At 40.9% G+C, this 10,190-nt stretch overlaps 2 non-coding genes across 2 annotated transcripts; both read left to right on the forward strand.

The window, feature by feature from the left end:
• Window positions 1–9,040: 9,040 nt before the first annotated feature.
• Window positions 9,041–9,119, forward strand: LOC115672150 (small nucleolar RNA R160). Its single transcript, XR_004004699.1, has one exon. It is a non-coding gene; the product is annotated as a small nucleolar RNA R160 (small nucleolar RNA).
• A 727-nt stretch (window positions 9,120–9,846) lies between these two features.
• On the forward strand, window positions 9,847–9,921 carry LOC115672151 (small nucleolar RNA R160). Its single transcript, XR_004004700.1, has one exon. It is a non-coding gene; the product is annotated as a small nucleolar RNA R160 (small nucleolar RNA).
• Window positions 9,922–10,190: the final 269 nt, after the last annotated feature.

The following is a 10,190-nucleotide window of genomic DNA, read 5'->3' on the forward strand; positions in this document are numbered from 1 at the left end:
AGGACAAATGAGGATTTTTGTTGTTGCATTCATTTTCATTTTGTTTAACTAAAAATGAAACGAAAAGAAGAAAAAGAAAATGAAACAAAACAAAAAAGAAATTGGCCATTTCCTCAGTAGACCCTAGAACCGACCTTGGAACTTATTATTATTATTATTATTATTTGGTATCAAAGTAATATTTCATTCATTTTCACGGAAAATACAAAGGAAGTGAAACCCTGAAATCAAATACCAAATTTTTTCCAAATCTAGACTAGATCGGGATAGAAACCTCCCTAGAACGGGAGAGAGAAGCTTCCAATTTAGATCTGAAGAGAAAAGCTCCGCAAAACAAGAGGAATCAATAAAAAGAGAATAGAGAATCAAATTGGCCAAAGAAAAAGGAAAAAAGGAAGAAAAGGGAGAGATCTAGCTCGAACCATCCCTTCGATTAAGGTTGAAGAAGAAAGCTGCATGAAAATGAGAGAGAGGAGAAAATTCTAGGGAGTAGAGAGGAAAAGCGCTTGATTCAAATGCAAAACTTTGCAACCAATTGATAGGGTAGGTTTCAACTTCCAACTTTCAAAAACTGGGGAACCGGTTCCGATAGGGTAGGTTCCAAATTCAAGATAGAATTTGGATCAATATTGAAATCATTCACCTCTAATATCAATGCCCAAATTCTTATTGATAATATGAGCCAAGTTGTTTCACCAAAACAATGATATATCTTTTCAAAGCGTCATGAATCGAATTGAATGGACAAAGGTTTTAAAAGGACAAGAAGGTCAATAGCTTTATTCAAAACGTAGGAAAGGTAAATGTGTTGAAAATTAAGATAAACATAATTTGCAAGAACGCGAGTTTTGTGATTGATTGGGTGACTTTTTAAAAAGAGTAAAATTTGGGTATTAATATTTTATGATCGAGATAACTCATAATTACTTATTGATTATGAATCTACCAATAGCTTTCTGACCCTATTTGCAGTTATTGCTGAGAGATTATAACCTAGAGTACTATCTCCTATTTTCTAGGGATGATAATCTACAAAGAGTTGCAAATCCCGAGGTTGTAGGCATGACATCAAGCGGGTTTAGAATTATGCCTATCCCTCTTCTTCATCTTCAAGCTCCAACACCTCGCAATCTACAATAGCTAGCTATCGTTAAACCTCGTTGACTGGTAAGGGCCTTTAGCAATAACTTGTCAAATCTACTATTGATAATTCTGATGATGATTTATCGATTCCTATTCAAGTAGTCGATTCTTTTGTTCATTGATGACTTCTCTGCTTTGACTAAAGATATACAAAACTCGCCACTCGAAGAAAATATTCAGTAGTTCGTGCGCGCCACGTCACGTGCTTACGCGGTGTGCATAAACTCACGTGGACCACTGATAATAAGACATGTAGCTCTGACTTGGAATAAAAAAAATAAAGCTATATTTCGAGTCTCCCTTCTCTGGCGCCCTAGGAAGAAGACTCTCTCTTCTCGACGCCTATAGGAGAAGGCGTGAGCGCATTAATTGCTTTGTTCTCTCTCTCCCCCTCTCCCTCCCTTTTCTCTTTCACGTAAGTTTGAATGTCCATTTCTTTTTCACTCTTCTCCTTCCCTTCCCAGAAGGCTTCCTCTCATCTCATCCTTGTTCTTAGCTTTTCTTCTTCACTTTCATCGTCGGTGGCTCCGCAAACCGCCGGTGAAAAGCGGAAGGTCGGTCGCAGTGGCTGGGTCCCGAGACCCCCTCCGCCTCCGTCCTCCATTCGCCTAGCGCGCCCGAAAGGGAGTGAGGCAGAGGCCAAGGGGCGGGTGACCGCCCTTGACATACGAGCTTGAGGGCGAGGTTGGGAGACAGCATTTTTTTTCTTGGTCGAAGGTGGCAGCTCCCATGGCGAGAAGGTCGTTGCTGTCGCCAAGCCCAAAGCAGCTGCAAAGCCGTAAGTTATGGCGGGTGTGAAGAGAAAGGCGGCCAAGAAGCCGAAGTTAAAGCCCGCGACAAAGGCGGTGAAGACTTCTGCCAAGGCGACGCCTGAGAAGAAAGTTGTGGAGAAGGTTGCCACTGTGAAGCTGAAGAAGACGCCGGCGAAGAAGCCGAAGAGCACACGGATGAAGAAAGCCAAGAAGTGAGTCAGTGCTGTGTTCTTTACTAGCATGAGGCAAAGGCCGAGGGGCGGGTGACTGCCCTCAACAAGAGCTTCGTGTTCTCGAAGTTCTTCTCAATCAATGCGAGCTTCACCTCGGCATCTTGGCGCACCACAGTTAATCAAGCTTGATCACATGAAGAAGAAAAAATACTGCAAGTAGAGGAAAATTCTTGGGCTCCGTTTTGTTGCTTATTCTTGTAATTTTCTTATCAGCTGTCTTTATTGCATTGTTTAGATAATATTAGCAAAAGAATGAACTCAAACAGCGAATCGTGTTACTTTGGGTTGTCTTCCACTTCAAGCTTTTGACAGCTAATTCGTGCGTCTTTGTTGGCCATCACGAGCTCGACAACGAAGCACGATCTTCTACGAAATCGTATCCTATGCTTACTATTTTTTTTTTTTTTTGGTTTCTTGTGTTGTGCACAACTTTGAAACAACTTTTGTTGTTGGTCGCAAGTGGTCGTGTAGCTACTAGGCTTCTGCTATTTCACAAGGCAAACAGCCTTACCAAATTTCGTATATACATGCATTATCACTTGTTACTCAGAGAAAATCGAATCCCGTGCCATCGAGACCTAGCAGCCGAATTAGATTTGGGCCATCGAAAGGGAACTTACGGCAGCCCGAGACAAGTTTTGATCGAGAAAAAATGTCGTCGCGTCTAGGTAATTCCAAGGATCAGCCCATGTTTAACAAGATAGATCGAATTCGACGGTTCTACGAAATGGGCGCGCTCGCGTGATTTCTCGCGTGACCATATTGGGAGATGTGGCCGTAAAACTTGATGTGTGACCACGTGAAGTCGGCGCTGTCTTCACGCCGCACTCTGGTCAAATTTCAACCTTAGTGATCTCGCCATGTTCATATGAGGTGTCAAAAAAAGCTTGGACATGTCGGCAATGTGGATGGATGATGACAACGATGCTGAGGATTGTCTGGCTTGGGCTTGGAGGAGAGGTTCTCTGGCATTAAAAGTAAGAAGGAAGTCGAAGACGTGAAAGATGAGAAAATGATCATATGAGAGAAAATCATATTGATCTATGAGAAAATCAACTGAGGGCCGGCTCTTGCACAATACTTTGTTTAGGGTAAAAGAACACTACAAATGCCATAACTTGTGTACGGCGCTCACTTTGGTGCCATAAGTGTTTTTTGGATCACTTTAGTGCTAAAATTTTTGAAAAACGATCACTTAAGTGCCAACTCCGGTGCCGTACACAATTTTTCGCCGGAAATCCGACGTGGCATTTTTTTTATTAATTTCTGAAGCTGACGTGGCTCGCCGGAGATTGGCACTTAAGTGATCGTTTTTAAAAAATTTTAGCACTTAAATAATCATTTTTAAAAAATTTTAGCACTTAAGTGATCGTTTTTCAAAAATTTTAACACTGAAGTGATCCAAAAAAAACTTATGACACTTAAGTGATCGTTTTTCCTCCGACTTGACACCAAAGTGATCCGAAAAAAAGTTATGGCACCAAAGTGATCTCCGTACACAAGTTATGGCACTTATAGTGTCATTTTGCCCTTTGTTTAGGTTACACAGCCCGAATGACAAACTATAACATTTTGTCCTCTCCCTTCAACCAAAAAAAAAAATGCCCTCTCCCGACCCCGTCCCTAAGCTCGTACTTGCTCCCGAAGAACTTCGAGAACCCGAAGCTCTTGTCAAGGGCAGTCACCCGCCCCTTGGCCTCTGCCTCACGCTAGTAAAGAACACAGCACTGACTCACTTCTTGGCTTTCTTCATCCGCGTCTTCATGCTCTTCGGCTTCTTCGCCGGCGTCTTCTTCAGCTTCGCGGCGGCAACCTTCTCCACAGCTTTCTTCCCGGGCGTCACCTTGGCAGAAGTCTTCACCGCCTTTGTCGCGGGCTTCAACTTCGGCTTCTTGGCCGCGTTTCTCTTCACACCCGCCATAACTTACGGCTTTGCAGCTGCTTTGGGCTTGGCGGCAGCAACGGCCTTCTCGCCATGGGAGCTACCGCCTTCGACCAAAGAAAAAAAATGCCGTCTCCCAACCTCGCCCCCAAGCTCGTATGTCAAGGGCGGTCACCTGCCTCTTGGCCTCTGTCTCACTCCCTTTCGGGCACGCGAGGCGGAGGGGGTCTCGGGACCCAGCCGCTGCCACCGCTTTTCTGCTTTTCACCGGCGGTTTGCGGAGCCACCGACGACGAAAGTGAAGAAGAAAAGCTAAAAACAAGGATGAGATGAGAGGAAGCCTTCTGGGAAGGGAAGGAGAAGAGTTACAAAGAAATCGACATTCAAACTTACGTGAAAGAGAAAAGAGAGGGAGAGAGGGAGAGAGAGAACAGAGCAATTTTTTTTATAGGCACAGAGGAGGGAGAGTCCTCTTCCTAGGGCGCCAAAGGAGGGAAACTCGAAATATAGCTTTATTGTTTTTATTCCGGGTCAGAGCCACATGGCCTATTATCAGTGGTCCACGTGAGTTTATGCACGCCATATAGGCACGTGACGTGGCGCGCACGAACCACCGAATATTTTCTCCGCCACTCGTTGATTTCAAAAGTTGGTCATTTTTTGGATATCAAACACACATATATGTTGTAGCCGAGGATCTCATCCGCCGATTCCTTGGTCTCCACCTCCGCAAACAGTTTCTGCTTTTTCTTTGTGGGGGGCTTCTTCCATCCATGTCTGGTGGGATGATGAACTCTCTGCTCCACACTTTGGGGATGGCTCCACACCAATTTTAGCCGGCTAGCGCTGATGTGGACACCGGCCGTCCGGCCGACGCTGACATGACAACTTTTAAAATATATATATTTTATTTTTTTCGAATTTTTTTATTTTTTTATTTTTTATTTTTTTTCCCCTTCCCAGGCCAGGGGCTAGGGCCGGCGAGCACTGGTGAGGCTCGCCCTCGCCGTCTCTGGGCTAGGTCGAGCTCACCCAGCCATGGCGAGCTCGCCCTCGCCAGTGCCGACGAGGGCAAGCCTCATCATTGGCCCTAGCCGCTGGCCGATCAGGCCACCTGACCGAGGGAAGAAGGAAAGAAAAACAAGGAAAAGAAAATTAAAAAAATTGAAAAAAATAAATATTAAAAAATTTTCATGTCAGCGTTGGCCGGATGGCTAGCATCAGCCAGCCAAAATTGGGCGGATGGACTGAATTAGCACAAATGCAAAAAGTTTAAGACTGAATTGGCACAATTACAATAGGTTTAGGACTGTTTTAGTAATTTTCCCGAGTATAATCCAAAGGCGCATCTACGTAGGGTTTTTTAAAAAATTTAAGGGTGTACAAGCATTTGATTTTATTTGAAAATCATTTTGTAGCAAGCGTATACACGACGTAATTACTGATGATGGCTTTCATGATTTTATAATCCCTTAATCATTGTAATTAGTGGTAACTAAATATGGTTTATTGGTCGTAGTCTTCCTTTCCTTCCAGCAATTTCCGAGAAATTTGTCGGAAAAACATCATGAGCTGAAGTTCACATACGTGGGACGTGCTGCTTGGGAAGAGTGAAAAAGGGCAAAACACGGATATCTTCACTTTTGCAATGGACAAAAATCTGATCATTAAGGGAGCAAAATTAAAATGTTTGGTGCCCAAAAATAAGGGAAAAATGTTCGGTAGCTTTTTGGTAAGTTTCAATTCACATTTCATGATCAAATTTTTTGCAATCGTGTTGAGGCACGCCACTGAATAAATTATATATAGAATTGTAGAAATTTAAATAGCCACGAATGAGCCAAAGATCCACTTTAACGGTCACGGAAGCAAATTCATCCGATTTACATCATATGGATTGGGAAAATCTTATGAAAAATTGAAACTATTTTTCCGATTGGTTTGTAAAGAAGCAAATGAAAACATCGTGAAAATAATAAAAATCGATTCTTATTTTGTAAGAAGCAGCGAAGAAAAAGTTTGGAGGTTATCCTAGTTTTCTTTGCCCTTTCTTCCCATTACCAAACAAACTGTAGCGAGCTCAATTTTCAAGGATGGTAATTCTCGACATCACACGATTGCTCGATCCAAATGTTTAATTTTACTTGGGAAAGGAGAGAAGGCAGAAAAATGAGGCGGTCTAGAAAATTGGTAAAATTGAATGTTTATAAGGAGTGGGAGGAGGGTTTTAAGACTTTCTTAATTTTCTTCGCCCATTTTCGTCTGACCATATCCTTAATAGTTCATCGGGACCTCAAATTATAAGGGTGATAGTTCCCGATATAACACTACCATATAATTTTGATAAATCTCAAGCATGGCATTGAGTTATTAAGAGAAATCAATTACTACACAATTAATTCAAAAATTAAAAAAAAAAATTAAATACAAATAGGAAGGCATCACATGAATTATTAACTCTTACGAGTAACGACCAACTACTGCTAATCAAATTGAAAGACTCAAAAAGTTCTTTTACTTTTGGGGCCAGAGAAAGAGTCGGAATTTTAGGGCCCGTTTGTTCTCGATTGAGTTTAAAAGTAAGCAATACCTCTTTGTATTTTTTACAAAAATTTGAATTCATCAAAATTTCAAAAAATTAGGAAAAAAATTATCAACAAATCTACGTATCAACTTTAGCATATTGTGAACATTTTGAGTACTTTGGATTAAAAAAGTTAAGGTGGGTACGCATGCTGCAAGTTCCAAATAAGATAAAAAAACTTAAACAAAAAATCTATTTTTGGCCAAAAATATTGAGTTAAAATTCCAAATAAGGACCTGAAGTGCTCGTATTTTCTCAGATAAAGGCTTGAAGTGGATCAGTTTTAAATAAGAGTATGAATTGCCCTCATTTTCTTAAATAAGGGTTGGCAGTGGATCTTGTTTCAAATAAGGATATAAAGTGGCAATGTCAATTTCAAAGAAGAGTCTGACCTTCTGATTGATCAAGGGCATTTTCATTTTTTTTTTTACCTTTTTGAATTTTTGAATTTTCTTTCTTTTTCCCTTTTTCTGGCTTTTTCTTTCTTATTCGAAGGTAGCCCGTCTCAAGTGATGGCTAGCCACCGGCAATGCCCGGAGAGGGCTGGGTGAGAGTCACCCTCGCCAGCCACAAGTGAGGCTGCCCTTGAAAGCCATGAGCGAGGCCGACCTCACCTAGGTGAAGGTTTCCTAGCTCGCGGCCAACGAGGGCCCTCGCCCAGTGATCGATGAGGGTCGCCAAGCCCTCGCTGGAAAGAAAAAAAAAGAGAAAATAAAAAAAAATTAAAATTGAAATTATCTTTGGATGAAAATGCCTTTGACCACCTGAAAATATTTAGCCAGTCGGCAAGCGTCGAGGTTATGTCCTTATTTGAAACTGTCATGACCACTTTAGGCCTTTTATTTGAAACTGACATGACCATTTCAAATCTTTATTTGGCACAAAGTTCACTTCATGCCCTTATTTAAGAAAATGATGACACTCCAGGCCTTTATTTATAATTTTCCCAAAAATCGATTCAAATGGGCGAAAGTGCTATATTCAGCACAAAAACATAAAGGGAAAATTTCAAATAGGGCCTGAGAGTGCTCTCATAAGGACTTGAAGTGAATCTTATTTTAAATAATGGCCTGAAGTACCATCATTTTCTCATATAAAGGTCTGAAATGGATTTTGTTTCAAATAAAGGCTTGATGTAGCTACGTTTGTTTCAAAGAATGGCTTGATTTTCTGGATGGTAAAGGCATTTTCGTCTTTTAAATTTTTTGAATTTTTTTTCCTTTATTTCCTTTTTTCCTTTTTCTGGTTTTTTCTTTTTTCTTCACCTGCGGTCGCCCACTGGCGAAGCCCGAAAATGGCTAAGTGAGAGTCACCCTAGGCTAGGCCGCCCTCGCTAGCGATGGGCGAGGCCGACCTCGCTAGATATGGGTGAGGGTCAAGGGACAGCCTCGCCCAGGGCAAGGGTGGCCTTGCTAGATTGGGGGTGGGCAACCCTCGCCCAGCCCTTGCCTGAGAAAACCAGAAAAAGGAAAAAAGAAAACAAAAGAAAGAAAATAAAAAATAATTTTAAATTAAAATTATTTTTGGACAAAAAAACTTTTTACCGGCCATAATATTTCGCTAGCCAGTGACCGGCGAGGTCGGACCCTTTATTTAAAATTATCATGACCACTTTAGACTCTTATTTGAAATCGACATAGACCCTTATTTAATGTAATGTCCATTTCAGATTCTTATTTAAGAAAATGAAGTTACTTCGTATTCTTATTTGGGATTTTCCCAAACATATATGGCAAAAAGAAAAAGCAGAAATTGGGAGCCAAAACCCTGAAATTAACGCTGACACGTCAGCCCTAGTTTAAAAGAAACGTTCCTCTCTTGCGAGGCTCAGCCTCAGGCTGCGGATATAAAACCTAGATCTGCCTCTCTCTCTCTCAGTCTCACTCACCCGCAGCCCCTGGGCTCAATCGGCTTCAAATTTGCCGATTCGAGTGTTCATGGATCTCAATTTCTGTCCTTAGTTTGATGCACCCGCAAGCCCCTTGTTTCTGTAATGTCTAGATTCAAGGAAAAAATTCGAGAGAAGGTGTTAATCGAAGGTGCAAAATCTAAAGATTGGCAGAAACAGAGCATGTGCTGCTGTGCATTGGATTAAGATGCCATCTTTTGCACAAGCTCTGGTTTTTTTGCCAACAGATCAAAATCCCTTGCTTTAAGCTCCTGCCCCCCTTTTTTTTCCCTTCATTTTGCCTTTCTTGCTCGCCTAAATGTTTGTCCTAGTCTTGAAAAATGTTTATTTGCTTTTCTTTCCTTGTCTGATCGTGGATTAGTGACAAAAGTTTCCCTTTTTGTTTTGGTATTAAGCTTTTGAGATGATTTCGATGTAGTTTACGATGTAGTCGGTCGCGAATTATTGCAGTGGTTTTTTTTTAAGCTGGGGGTGTCGCTTAATTTGACTAGTTGTTTGGTTTCATGCCTGTATTTTCATTGCAAAAGATGCGGTTGGAGCAAAATGATGAGTTTCTTGTGTCTGAAAATGGTGTGGATTGCTATATCATATGGGTCTTCAAAGTTCTCTGATTGCTTCTTGCTATGTCAGAAGTTAACAATGGATAATGATATTTCCTACTGATTATTTGATTATGTGAATATATGATTGATTGTTCCTAATGTGTTTATATTGGTCTACGGCCTATGTTCCTAATTCTGAGTATAGGGTGTTATATGCTACTGTATTTGAACTTTTCTGCATTCATGGAGTAACAGGGATATGAAATAGTGGAGTCAGTTCGTGTGTAAATTAGTGCTGGTAGCGATGTTTTTGACATGTTTAAATTATTTTCTGCATATTGTTCTTTTCGAAAATGTTTATGTTCCTCGTAAATGGAGATTGATTGTACGAGCTATTATAGAAGATGTGCGGGATTTTTTACTCTTGCTTTCTTTTTTGTGGTTTTCCATATGGATTGGGACTTATGATGAGGCTTCAGTTCACTTATCGTGGTGTCGACGCGGAGTTAGTTGTCATAGAAGTTTCTTATTATCTGGGTGCTTTCCCCTTATGTCGCTTCCAGAGGTTCCTGAATGAAAATAGAGAGTAAATCGAGTTGGAGATGAACATTTCTTCCCAAGTGATACCAGTGTCCTTTTTGGTCCAAATTAGAGTTCAATGTACAGTTGCTATATCTAGAATCTTTTGTTGCTGCTGTCGATTGACTAGCTCTTGCTAAGCTAACAAGTCTTTCTCGGCTACGTTCTAAAAGCTATATTTGCTACTTCTTTGTTCACAAGATCTTGGCTCTCTTGAATCAAAGCAAATGATGAGCTTATGACACCGAATTTCATGTGGAAATCAACATCATATGGTCTTCAAAGTTCTCTGATGCTTTATCTATCTTCTATCCTCATGGCTCGTGCTTCTGTAAGAGCTAGTATATTTTTGCATATCTGGTGCCATTGGGGTGACTCTGTCACACTTCTTGGTGGTTAGTATGTATGGATTGAGGTTTGAGTGTCCTATAATTTTTGCTAATATTGGGCGGAATCCAGATTAAGTCCCTGAAATTTCTGTTGAATGTCTGATGAAATTCACCTGTCATTACTGTGTTGAAATTCAGTCAAATGGTTGCTTCCTTATAATTTACTTGATTCCCATC

The sequence above is a fragment of the Syzygium oleosum genome, unplaced genomic scaffold, assembly GCF_021117445.2.
Source record: "Syzygium oleosum isolate NSW1041296 unplaced genomic scaffold, Sole_v2.1 Sole_v2.03, whole genome shotgun sequence".
In the NCBI taxonomy this organism is placed as follows: domain Eukaryota; kingdom Viridiplantae; phylum Streptophyta; class Magnoliopsida; order Myrtales; family Myrtaceae; genus Syzygium; species Syzygium oleosum.